The sequence below is a fragment of the Rana temporaria genome, chromosome 11 (assembly GCF_905171775.1).
Source record: "Rana temporaria chromosome 11, aRanTem1.1, whole genome shotgun sequence".
Lineage (NCBI taxonomy): Eukaryota > Metazoa > Chordata > Amphibia > Anura > Ranidae > Rana > Rana temporaria.
The window spans coordinates 154,299,877-154,313,752 of NC_053499.1; the positions used below are offsets into that span (position 1 = coordinate 154,299,877).

Consider the following 13,876-nt stretch of genomic DNA (forward strand, 5'->3'; position numbering starts at 1 on the left):
CTGGTCAACATTGTCAAAGTGATCCTTCTCTGACCAACTGCTTCAACTTGTTCCCCTTCGGGCCAACTGTGTCAAAGTGATCCTTCTATGGCCAACTGTGTCAAAGTGATCCTTCTCTGACTAACTGCTTCAACATGATCCCTCTCTGGCCAACTGCGTCAAAGTGATCCCTCTCTAGCCAACTGCGTCAAAGTGATCCTTCTCTGGCCAACATTGTCAAAGTGATCCTTCTATGGCCAACTGTGTCAAAGTGATCTCTCTCTGGCCAACATTGTCAAAGTGATCCCTCTCTGGCCAACTTTGTCAAAGTGATCCCTCTCTGGCCAACTGCGTCAAAGTGATTCTTCTCTGGCCAACTGCTTCAACGTGATCCCTCTCTGGCCAACTGCATCAAAGTGATCCCTTCTCTGGTCAACTGCGTCAAAGTGATCCCTCTCTGGCCAACTGCATCAAAGTGATCCTTCTCTGGCCAACTGTGTCAAAGTGATCCTTCTCTGGCCAACTGCGTCAAAGTGATCCCTCTCTGGCCAACTGCGTCAAAGTGATCCCTCTCTGGCCAACTGCATCAAAGTGATCCCTCTATGGACAACTGTGTCAAAGTGACCACTCTCTGGCAAGCTGTGTCAAAGTGATCCTTGCCTGGCCAACTGCATCAAAGTGATCCTTGCCTGGCCAACTGCGTCAAAGTGATCCCTCTCTGGCCAACTGCGTCAAAGTGATCCCTCTCTGGCCAACTGTGTCAAAGTGATCCCTCTCTGGCCAACTGCATCAAAGTGATCCTTCTCTGGCCAACTGCGTCAAAGTGATCCCTCTCTGGCCAACTATGTCAAAGTGACCACTCTCTAGCAAACTGCGTCAGAGTGATCCCTTCTCTGGCCAACTGTGTCAAAGTGATCCTTCTCTAGCCAACTGCGTCAAAGTGATCCCTCTCTGGACAACTGCATCAAAGTGATCCCTTCTCTGGCCAACTGCGCCAAAGTGATCCCTCTCTGGCCAACTGCATCAAAGTGATCTCTCTCTGGCCAATTGTGTCAAAGTGACCACTCTCTGGCAAGCTGTGTCAAAGTGATCCTTTTCTGGCCAACTGCGTCAAAGTGATCCCTCTCTGCTCAACTGTGTCAAAGTAATCCCGGTCTGGCCAACTGTGTCAAAGTGATCTCTCTCTGGCCAATTGTGTCAAAGTGATCTCTCTCTGGCAAGCTGTGTCAAAGTGATCCTTGCCTGGCCAACTGCGTCAAAGTGATCCCTATCTGGCCAACTGCGTCAAAGTGATCCCTCTCTGGTCAACATTGTCAAAGTGATCCTTCTCTGGTCAACATTGTCAAAGTGATCCTTCTCTGGTCAACATTGTCAAAGTGATCCTTCTCTGACCAACTGCTTCAACGTGTTCCCCTTCTGGCCAACTGCGTCAAAGTGATCCCTCTCTAGCCAACTGTGTCAAAGTGATCCCTATCTGGCCAACTGCGTCAAAGTGATCTCTCTCTGGCCAACTGTGTCAAAGTGATCCTTCTCTGGCCAACTGTGTCAAAGTGATCCCTCTCTGGCCAACTGCGTCAAAGTGATCCTTCTCTGGCCAACTGCGTCAAAGTGATCCTTTTCTGGCCAACTGCGTCAGAGTGATCCTTTTCTGGCCAACTGCGTCAAAGTGATCCTTCTCTGGCCAACTGCGTCAACGTGATCCCTCTCTGGCCAACTGTGTCAAAGTGATCCTTCTCTGGCCAACTACGTCAAAGTGATCCCTCTCTGGCCAACTGCATCAAAGTGATCCCTTCTCTGGCCATCTGCATCAAAGTGATCCCTCTCTGGACAACTGTGTCAAAGTGACCACTCTCTGGCAAGCTGTGTCAAAGTGATCCTTGCCTGGTCAACTGCATCAAAGTGATCCTTTTCTGGCTAACTGCGTCAAAGTGATCCCTCTCTGCTCAACTGTGTCAAAGTGATCCCGGTCTGGCCAACTGTGTCAAAGTGATCTCTCTCTGGCCAACTGTGTCAAAGTGATCTCTCTCTGGCAAGCTGTGTCAAAGTGATCCTTGCCTGGTCAACTGCGTCAAAGTGATCCCTATCTGGCCAACTGCGTCAAAGTGATCCCTCTCTGGTCAACATTGTCAAAGTGATCCTTCTCTGGTCAACATTGTCAAAGTGATCCTTCTCTGGTCAACATTGTCAAAGTGATCCTTCTCTGACCAACTGCTTCAACGTGTTCCCCTTCTGGCCAACTGCGTCAAAGTGATCCCTCTCTAGCCAACTGTGTCAAAGTGATCCCTATCTGGCCAACTGCGTCAAAGTGATCTCTCTCTGGCCAACTGTGTCAAAGTGATCCTTCTCTGGCAAGCTGTGTCAAAGTGATCCCTCTCTGGCCAACTGCGTCAAAGTGATCCTTCTCTGGCCAACTGCGTCAAAGTGATCCTTTTCTGGCCAACTGCGTCAGAGTGATCCTTTTCTGGCCAACTGCGTCAAAGTGATCCTTCTCTGGCCAACTGCGTCAACGTGATCCCTCTCTGGCCAACTGTGTCAAAGTGATCCTTCTCTGGCCAACTACGTCAAAGTGATCCCTCTCTGGCCAACTGCATCAAAGTGATCCCTTCTCTGGCCATCTGCATCAAAGTGATCCCTCTCTGGACAACTGTGTCAAAGTGACCACTCTCTGGCAAGCTGTGTCAAAGTGATCCTTGCCTGGTCAACTGCATCAAAGTGATCCTTTTCTGGCTAACTGCGTCAAAGTGATCCCTCTCTGCTCAACTGTGTCAAAGTGATCCCGGTCTGGCCAACTGTGTCAAAGTGATCTCTCTCTGGCCAATTGTGTCAAAGTGATCTCTCTCTGGCAAGCTGTGTCAAAGTGATCCTTGCCTGGTCAACTGCGTCAAAGTGATCCCTATCTGGCCAACTGCGTCAAAGTGATCCCTCTCTGGTCAACATTGTCAAAGTGATCCTTCTCTGGTCAACATTGTCAAAGTGATCCTTCTCTGGTCAACATTGTCAAAGTGATCCTTCTCTGACCAACTGCTTCAACGTGTTCCCCTTCTGGCCAACTGCGTCAAAGTGATCCCTCTCTAGCCAACTGTGTCAAAGTGATCCCTATCTGGCCAACTGCGTCAAAGTGATCTCTCTCTGGCCAACTGTGTCAAAGTGATCCTTCTCTGGCCAACTGTGTCAAAGTGATCCCTCTCTGGCCAACTGTGTCAAAGTGATCCTTCTCTGGCCAACTGCGTCAAAGTGATCCTTTTCTGGTCAACTGCGTCAGAGTGATCCTTTTCTGGCCAACTGCGTCAAAGTGATCCTTCTCTGGCCAACTGCGTCAACGTGATCCCTCTCTGGCCAACTGTGTCAAAGTGATCCTTCTCTGGCCAACTACGTCAAAGTGATCCCTCTCTGGCCAACTGCATCAAAGTGATCCCTTCTCTGGCCATCTGCATCAAAGTGATCCCTCTCTGGACAACTGTGTCAAAGTGACCACTCTCTGGCAAGCTGTGTCAAAGTGATCCTTGCCTGGTCAACTGCATCAAAGTGATCCTTTTCTGGCTAACTGCGTCAAAGTGATCCCTCTCTGCTCAACTGTGTCAAAGTGATCCCGGTCTGGCCAACTGTGTCAAAGTGATCTCTCTCTGGCCAATTGTGTCAAAGTGATCTCTCTCTGGCAAGCTGTGTCAAAGTGATCCTTGCCTGGTCAACTGCGTCAAAGTGATCCCTATCTGGCCAACTGCGTCAAAGTGATCCCTCTCTGGTCAACATTGTCAAAGTGATCCTTCTCTGGTCAACATTGTCAAAGTGATCCTTCTCTGGTCAACATTGTCAAAGTGATCCTTCTCTGACCAACTGCTTCAACCTGTTCCCCTTCTGGCCAACTGCGTCAAAGTGATCCCTATCTGGCCAACTGCGTCAAAGTGATCCTTCTCTGGTCAACATTGTCAAAGTGATCCTTCTATAGCCAACTGTGTCAAAGTGATCCCTCTCTGGCCAACTGTGTCAAAGTGATCCTTCTCTGACCAACTGCTTCAACGTGATCCCTCTCTGGCCAACTGCGTCAAAGTGATCCCTCTCTGGCCAACTGTGTCAAAGTGGTCCCTCTCTGGCCAACTGTGTCAAAGTGATCCTTCTCTGACCAACTGCTTCAATGTAATCCCTCTCTGGCCAACTGCGTCAAAGTGATCCCTCTCTGGCCAACTGCGTCAAAGTGATCCTTCTCTGGCCAAGTGTGTCAAAGTGATCCTTCTCTGGCCAACTGCATCAAAGTGATCCTTCTCTGGCCAATGGTGTAAAAGTAACCCCTGTCTGGCCAACTGTGTCAAGGTTATCCCATCTCTGGTCAATGGTGTCAAAGTGATCCCTCTCTGGCCAGCTCCATCAAAGTAATCCCTGTCTGGCCACTTGTGTCGAATGATCCTTTTCTGGGCAACTGTGTCCAAGTGATCCCTCTCTAGCCAACTGCTTCCAAGTGATCGCTGTCTAACCGACTGTGTCAAAGTGATCCTTCTCTGTGTCAAAGTGATTCTTGACTGGCTGACGGTGTCAAAGTGATCCCTGTCTGGCCAGTCCCTACTCTACTCTGCAACATGTCACTCTCTTGCCTATAGCGCCCTTTAATGGGCTGCCAGTATGAGACAGACAGACACAATTGGGGGAGGGGCGGCGGGCTCAGGTCAGGTCACTGATCTGTACTATGAAATGTAAAGGAAGATATTCCCGTGCTTCCTGCAGAGGAGAAAAACAGCCAGGGGTGTGCTGCAGAGCAGAGCTGTGCAAATTGCAGGACTGGATGGACAGGGTCGCCCGGAGATCCGCTTTTTTACGAAATAGAGACCATTGTCGCCTCGCTGCTGCCAGCATGTTGCCGTAAGATCGGAACACACAGGCGGCTCCCGCGCCGTCTCCCCCCCCCCCCCCCCCGTCACCCCTTGAAGTTGACTGTGACCCCCATCTCGGTTTATTTCCAAACATTGAACTTATTTTGTTCTGGCGTCTCCTTAAACAGGGCTTGTTTTTTTCTCCAACCCCCCCCCCCCCAACAGAAATCCAGCACAGATGGTGATTGATTTTTTCAAGTGCTGACATCCCTGCTTGAGAAAATGTTCCCACCTTCTTTGTGCCGAGCCAGTCAGGCAGACTAACATGGTGATGCGATCATCACTTTCATACAGACATGCAGAATTGATTGACAGGGAAAATTTAGCATAAACCGCACATTCTTCCAGACCCCTCGGCCCCCCCTCTGCCCACTCCGCTTCTCACAGACACATCAAGTGCATCGCCGAGAATTTAAAGTGCAAGTGCCCTTTTATATCAGCTGCCCGCTCCCCATCTCCTCAATTCAAACCCCCCTCATCCCCAAGGGGTTCAGGGGGCACATTCCCACCATGCAGGGCACTGTGAGTGTGCATCAGTGGCGGCTGGTGCTTAACATTTTTGGGGGGCGCAAATAAACTAAAAAAAAATAATAAATTGCAGCCACTGTGCCCATCAATTGCCGCCAGTTTGCCCCATCAAATGCTGCCAGTTTGCCCAATCAATTGCCGCCAGTTTGCCCAATCAAATGCTGCCAGTTTGTCCCACCAAACGCTGCCAGTTTGCCCCACCAAATGCCGCCAGTTTGCCCCATCAATTGCCACCAGTTTGCCCAATCAAAAAATAAATACATTTCAGCCACTGTGCCCATCAATTGCCGCCACTGTGACATCAAACGCAGCCACTGTGCCCATCAATTGCTGCCAGTTTGCCCCATCAAATGCTGCCAGTTTGCCCCATCAATTGCTGCCAGCTTGCCCCATCAAACACCGCCAGTTTGCTCCATCAAATGCTGCCAGTTTGCCCCAACAATTGCCGCCAGATTGCCCAATCAAATGCTGCCAGTTTGCCCCAACAATTGCCGCCAGATTGCCCAATCAAATGCTGCCAGTTTGCCCCACCAAACGCTGCCAGTTTGCCCCACCAAACGCTGCCAGTTTGCCCCACCAAATGCCGCCAGTTTGCCCCATCAATTGCAGACAGTTTTCCCAATCAAAAAATAAATAAATTGCAGCCACTGTGCCCATCAATTGCCACCACTGTGCCATCAAACGCAGCCACTGTGCCCATCAATTGCCGCCACTGTGCCATCAAACGCAGCCACTGTGCCCATCAAATGCTGCCAGTTTGCCCCATCAATTGCCGCCAGTTTGTCCCATCAAACGCCGCCAGTTTGCTCCATAAAATTCTCCACTTGACGGTGCGGGCTGTGGGCTCTCGCTCCCTCCTGCTAGTACAGCCCCTGTGTGTCTGTGAACACCGCTGCCTGCTTGATACAGGAGTGCTGCACTATCAGGAAGGGGGAGGGGGAGTGAGAACTGCGCCACGTCCCGGCTCTCTCCATCACTCCTCACTGCTCCCAGCAATGGGCTGACAGGAGTAGTGATGCCATTGACACTACTCCTGTCAGCCTTGTAACAGAAGGAAAGCACGCCCCTATCCCTACAGTACACCATTGCGCCCAAATATGATCGAGCCCTATTAGTGTTACTGAACTGCAAAAAGTAAGGTCAGGCAGAGCTGTGTGGCAGAGCCGTGTAAATCTCAGGACTGGATGGACAAAAGATACAAACCATTTAGCCAGTAAAATAGATGGATTTTTTTTCCCCCCCATCTCCGGTCACACAGCGGGTTAATTCAAATTGCGTTCGGGATTTTTCTCGCCATACTGCAGAATGTAAGAGAATACCATATGGTTGTGAAACTGAACACTTCAGAACGGGCGATCTGGCGTTTTTCAGACCATCGGCCGTGTTTGCGTGACTAAATACATACAATTAAGGACCAGCCATTCTTGCTCTCTATGAATACATTGTTAGCCAGGGTTCAAGGGCGCAGATAATAGACGGCGGGGACTTGGACCCATCAGCAGCCCACGGACGCAAAACAGTCCCCCCCCTCCCCCCCCCGGCATTCATCTCTCATTTTCTCATGGTGTCCTGCATGAATAATGCTTTCATTTTTATATGGACCAAAAAAATAAAAAAATATTGAGTTCATTAAAGTGACGAGAAATACTTGTATTTATAAGGTATTTTTTTTTCATAATAGTCATTAAAAATATATATTTTTTAATGAATATATATAAAAAAAAACCCTTCTAAAAAAAAATTTGCAGAATTTAAAGTAAACACCAGCGCTTTGTCAATACTATTGTATTTAGGAGGTCGTTTTTAAAAAAAATTATATTCATTAAAAATATTTTTTTAATGAATATAACAAAAATAAAAAAACTTCTAAATAGTTGTTTGGATAATTTAAAGTAAACACCAACGCTGTGTTAATACTATTGTATTTTGAAGGTATTTATTTAAAAAAAATTATATTCATTAAAAATATTTTTTTAATGAATATAACAAGAATAAAAAAAAGTCTAAATAGTTGTTTGGATAATTTAAAGTAAACACCAGCGCTTTGTTAATACTATTGTATTTATAAGGTATTTATTTAAAAAAAATTATATTCATTAAAAATATTTTTTTTTAATGAATATAACAAAACTAAAAAAAAAACTTCTTAATATTTGTTTAGGTAATTTAAAGTAAACACCAACGCTGTGTTAATACTATTTTATTTAGAAGGAATTTATTTAAAAAATGTTATATTCATTAACAATATTTTTTTAATGAATATAACAAAAATAAAAAAACTTCTAAATAGTTGTTTAGGTAATTTAAAGTAAACACCAACGCTGTGATAATACTATTTTATATAGAAGGTATTTATTTATAAAAAATTATATTTATTAAAAATATTTTTTTTAATGAATATAACAAAAATAAAAAAACTTCTAAATAGTTGTTTGGATCATTTAAAGTAAACACCAACGCTGTGTTAATACTATTGTATTCATAAGGTATTTATTTACATTTTTTTATATTCATTAAAAATAATTTTATTAATGAATATAACAAAAATAAAAAACGTCTAAAATAGTTGTTTGGATAATTTAAAGTAAACACCAACGCTGTGTTAATACTATTGTATTTAGAAGGTATTTATTTTTATTTTTTTACATTCATTAAAAATATTTTTTTAATGAATATAACAAAAATAAAAAAACTTCTAAAATAGTTGTTTGGATAATTTAAAGTAAACACCAGCGCTGTGTTAATACTATTGTATTTAGAAGGTATTTATTTAATTTTTTTTATATTCATAAAAAATTATTTTTTTAATGAATATAACAAAAATAAAAAAACTTCTAAATAGTTGTTTGGATAATTTAAAGTAAACACCAACGCTGTGTTAATACTATTGTATTTAGAAGGTAGTTTTTAAAAAAAATTATATTCATTAAAAATATTTTTTTAAATGAATATATATATATAAAAAAACTTCCAAATAGTTTTTGGGATAATTTAAAGGAAACGCCAACGCTTTCTTAAAATGATACAAAGTATATAATCTGTACAGAAGCCACGTGATTCCATCTATAGCTGAACTCTTTGATTTAAACATTTAAAGTGTTAAAAGATTAATAAAAAAAAATAAAAAATAGCAGAAAATAAATAAATAGCTTAACCACTTAACGTCCAGAAGATTAAAGTCATGAGACATCCTATTGTATTTAGATGGTCTTTATTTTTTATTTTTTTATATCCATTAAAAATATATTTTATATATATTTAAAAAAAAAAAATTCCTTCTAAATAGTTTTTGGGATAATTTAAAGGAAACACCAATGCTTTCTTAAAATTATACAAAGTATATAATCTGTACAGAAGCCACATGATTCCATCTATAGCTGAACTTAAACATTTAAAGTGTTAAAAGATTAATAAAAAAAATAAAAAAATAGCAGAAAATAAATAAATAGCTTAACCACTTAACGTCCAGAAGATTAAAGTCATGAGACATACTATTGTATTTAGAAGGTTTTATTTTTATTTTTTTATATTCATTAAAAATATATTTTATATATATTTATATATATTTAAAAAAAATAAAAAATTCCTTCTAAATAGTTTTTGGGATAATTTAAAGGAAACACCAACACTTTCTTAAAATGATACAAAGTATATAATCTGTACAGAAGCCACGTGATTCCATTTATAGCCGAACTCTTTCATTTAAACATTTAAAGTGTTAAAAGATTAATAACAAAAAGAAAAAAAAAATAGCAGAAAATAAATAAATAGCTTAACCACTTAACGTCCAGAAGATTGAAGTCATGAGACATACTATTGTATTTAGAAGGTTTTTATTTTTATTTTTTTATATTCATAAATATATATAAAAAAAAAAATATATATATATATATATATATATATATATATATATATATATATTAAAAAAATAAAAAATTCCTTCTAAATAGTTTTTGGGATAATTTTAAGGAAACACCAGCTTTCTTAAAACCATACAAAGGGGCAGATCCACAGTGAGAGTACGCCGGCGTATCTACTAATACGCCGGCGTACTTTCAAATTTCCCGCGTCGTATCTTTAGTTTGAATCCTCAAACCAAGATACGACGGCATCTGGCTTCGATCCGACAGGGGTACGCCTTCGTATTTGATTACCCCTGCATTTTTTTTTTTTGCGCTATAAAAAAAAAAAAAAGACAATTTTGAAAAAAAAAATATATATATATATATATATATTTATTTATTTATTTATTTTATTACTTTCTGCTATAAAACACATCCAAAAAAAAAATAGATTTTCTTCATAAATTTAGGCCAATATGTATTCTGCTACATATTTTTCGCTAAATAAAAATCCCAATAAGCGTATATTGAAAGTTATAGCATCTACAAACTATGGTATGTATACTGTAATTTTTATTTATTCCGATTTTTTTATACTAGTAATGGTGGCGATGAGCGACTTATAGCGGGACTGCGATATTGCGGCGGACAAATTGACACTAAGTGACACTTTGTCAGCCTGGACTCCCTGGTTACGTGAGAGCTCCTAGGACGCTGGTCATGTGATCTGAGTCGTCACTGTCCTGGCTGGGCAACCAATTGGCCAGAACCTCCTGAATGTCCATCCCCCGAGGTTCTCAGGCAGAGGCCACCTGACCAGCATTGGTCACATGACCTCGTGAACTCTGAGCTTTTTTCATCGGCTTGATCTGCAGATCCATACATCATGCTTGCTGCTATTTAATTGACGAGACATTGATTTTCCTGTAGGGCATAGGTGTGCGCAGCCTTTGACATTAGGGTGTGCACCCCAAAGTTCAAACACACTCTCGATGTTCATTCAGAAAGGGAAGGGGCCGGTAAATGGCATATTTATTGGCCCCTTCCCCCACTCATCCTAAGACATCCACAGCAACAACCCGTGGGAGAGGAGGGAAGCCGGAAGTGCTGTGGGGGGAAGGAGGGGGAGCCAGGTTATTAAGGGGAATCTGTTTTAACACAGGGTGATTAGGGTGTGCCAGGGCACAACTGGCACACACTGTGCGCATGCCTATGCTGTACGGGTCTGTAAATAGTCCTATAGTAAGCATAGGTGTGTGCAGCCAAAAAACTCAAACACACATCCGCGTGAATGTGTTTGTATATAACAACAGTTTACTATCCGTTATGTATGAACACAGTGAGTGATCGGTACCAATCCATTCCCTAGAGAGTGGGTTTCCGACTGGTCGAAGTTGTCCATCTTGTAAGCCGACTAGACTTTGTAATGTTGCACAATGCTGTCAGTCTAACGTTAGCAAGGAGCCAGCAAACAGGAGGAGGCAGCAAAGTTGGCAGCGTAATAAGAAACTACCGGGGGGGGTTCTACTTTTTCATTGTCCAATTAACTGGCAGGGGGGCGGGTCAGTGGCCAGGCCATATCACTTAACGGCATTGCAGGAAAATTAGGTCACAGATCTGAATGTCTTGTCTGCCACCAAAATGACAAATATTTTTTTTTTTTTGCTGGCGAAATAGTGCAAATGTATTCTGATATATTATAATTTATGGGTAATAATATTTGTAATGTGTTGTTTATATTTATATATTTATATATACTGTATATCTGTGTACAAGAAAAAAAAGAAAAGAAAAAGTAATATATGTGTATGTGTGTATCTATCTATCTATCTATCTATCTATCTATCTATCTATCTATCTATCTATCTATATATAGTTAGATATAGATTTTTTTTGTTTTATTATTTTATATTAATATATATATATATATATATATATATATATATATATATATATATATATATATATATATATATATAATAAATGTAAAATATATATATAAAATCAAATAATAATAATAATAATAAAAAAAAAATATATATATATATATATATATAGATACAAGCAAAAAAATACACATATATTACTTTTTCTTTTCTTCTTTTTCTGTGTATATATATATATATATACATACTGTAAATATATATATATATATATATATATATATATATATATATATATATATATACTGTAAATATATATATATATATATATATATATATATATATATATATATACACACTATATTACCAAAAGTATTGGGACGCCTGCCTTTACACGCACATGAACTTTAATGACCCCCCAGTCTAAGTCCGTAGGGTTCAGTATTGAGTTGGCCCCGCCCTTTGCAGCTATAACAGCTTCACCTCTTCTGGGAAGGCCGTCCACAAGGTTTAGGAGTGTGTCTATGGGAACGTTTGATCATTCTGTCAAGAAACGCATTCGTGAGGTCAGGTGCTGATGCTGGACGAGACGGTGTGGCTCCCAGTCTGCCCTCTAATTCATGTTCTATTGGGGTCAGATCCGACTGACGTACGTCTTAGTACGCCTTCGGGTCTAAGGTGCATATTTACGCTGGCCGCTAGGTGGCGCTTCCGTCGATTTCCGCGTCGAGTATGCAAATTAGCTAGATACGCCAATCCACAAACGTAGGTCCGTCCGGCGCATTTTTTTACGTCGTTTCCGTAAGGCTTTTTTCGGTGTAACGTTACCCCTGCTCTATGAGGCGTACGCAATGTTAAGTATGGACTTTGGGCCAGCGTCAAATTTTCCGTTGTGTACGTCGTTTGCGTAAAACGCTCGCAAAAAGGGCTTTGCGTAGAATTACGTTCACGTCGAAAGCATTGGCTTGTTGCGGTTTAATTTGGAGCATGCGCACTGGGATACCCCCGCGGACGTCACATGCGCCGTTCAGAAAAAACGTCATTTACGTCGGGTCAAGACGTATTAACATAAAACACGCCCACAACTTAGTGATTTGAATTGCGCGCCCTTACGCCGACACATTTACATTACGCCGCCGTAACTTACGGCGCAAATTCTTTGTGGATACGGAAAATACGCTGTAAGTTACGGCGGCGTAGTGTATCTGAGATACGCTACGCCAGATGTAAAAATGCGCGGCGCTACGTGGATCTGGCCCATAGTGTATATGGCAGCTCGCCATTACTGCCCACCAGCCGTGTTGCTGCATAAATGTCTAAGGCTGTAGTAAACGCATTCAAAATAATCCACTTGCTCATGATACACTCTGCTTTAGCAAACTAAATATGACTGGGATGCCATTAAAGTTCATGTGCGTGTAAAGGCAGGTGTCCCAATACTTTTGGTAATATAGTACACACACAAAATAATTTATTAAAAAATATTTAAATGTTTTTAAAAACAACTCTCTCCCCAAATTCACAAATTTTTCTAACGTAAGTCTCATATATTCTTTTTTTTTTTTTTATTGTGCAAAAAAAATATATATTTTTTTTTTTGAAAAGTGAAATTTTATCTCTTAAAAATGTTGTTTTATTATAGAAAAGACACGTATGGTACAACAGATAATCTCTGTAACATTTTAATTTCCACCATTTGTTTTCACTTGTAGCGCTTTTTTGATTTACACCAATAAATAAAAGTAATTATGCTCACAAATATTTTAAGATTTTTTTCTTTTTTTTTTCCTTTTGTAGGGACAGCGCACAGAAAATCCCCGAGAACAGTCTAAGCAACTGTTGGAATGTTTGAGGTAGGAAACTTGACCTTTTCAAAGATCAACATAATGAAAACAAAGAAAAGTATTGTCCATTCACGGTCATATGAATGACAACAGATTAATCACAGTCTCAATTCCACTATCTGGATTCCAAAAAATGTAAAGGAAAAATGTTAGGGAAAAAAAAAAAAAGAAGTTCATTAGATTTGATGCAGTTAACAAAATGTATAAATAAAAAAAAAAAGAACTTTTGTTTTTTAAAAATCGGGGCGTCAGCAACCTGTCTCTCTGTTTTACATGAATGGATATTTGATGTTATGAGATGTTTCTAGTTATTGTGAGAGGCCAGTGTTATAGGGTAAGTGCGGGAAACCTTCATCTGTAATTACTGTTATAGGGAAATGTAATGGGTTAGGCCCCTTTCACACTCGGGGCGGGAGGTGCAGCGGCGGTATAGCGCTGCTATTTTAAGCGGCGCTATACCGTCGGAATTGCGGCGGTTTTAGTGGCCGAAAAAAGGGTCAATCCCGCCAGCAATGCGCCTCTGAAGAGGCGCATTGCTGGCCGATATACCTGCGGTTTCCCACCGCGCTCCTCCCCTTTGAGGCTATAACAACCTCCACTCTTGTGGGAAGGCTTTCCATAGAGCCGGTTCACACTGGGGCGACTCGTCAGGAGGCTCAGCCGCCTGACGAGTCGCGTCCCATTCAATGCAATGGAACCGTTCTAATAGGAGCGACGCAAGTCGCTCCGACTTAGAAAAAGGTTCTTGCACGTCTTCGGGGGCGGCTCGGGGCGACCTGCATTGACTTCTATACAGAAGTCGTTTTGCAGGTCGCCTCTGAAGTCGTCTTCAGGACGACTTGCAGAGTCGCCCCCGAAGTCGTGCCGCGGAAGTGTGAACCGGCTCTTAAGATCTTGGAGTGTGCCTGTTGAAATTTGCACCCATTCATCCAAAATAA

General features: G+C 41.4%; 1 long non-coding RNA gene across 1 annotated transcript in view; it reads left to right on the plus strand.

Annotated features, from left to right (window-relative positions):
* Positions 1-13,876, plus strand: part of LOC120917900 — a 221,844-nt gene that overhangs the window by 171,940 nt on the left and 36,028 nt on the right. The window contains exon 4 of the long non-coding RNA XR_005744245.1: positions 12,892-12,947. This is a non-coding gene — a long non-coding RNA (uncharacterized LOC120917900). The remainder of the gene's footprint in view (positions 1-12,891; positions 12,948-13,876) is intronic.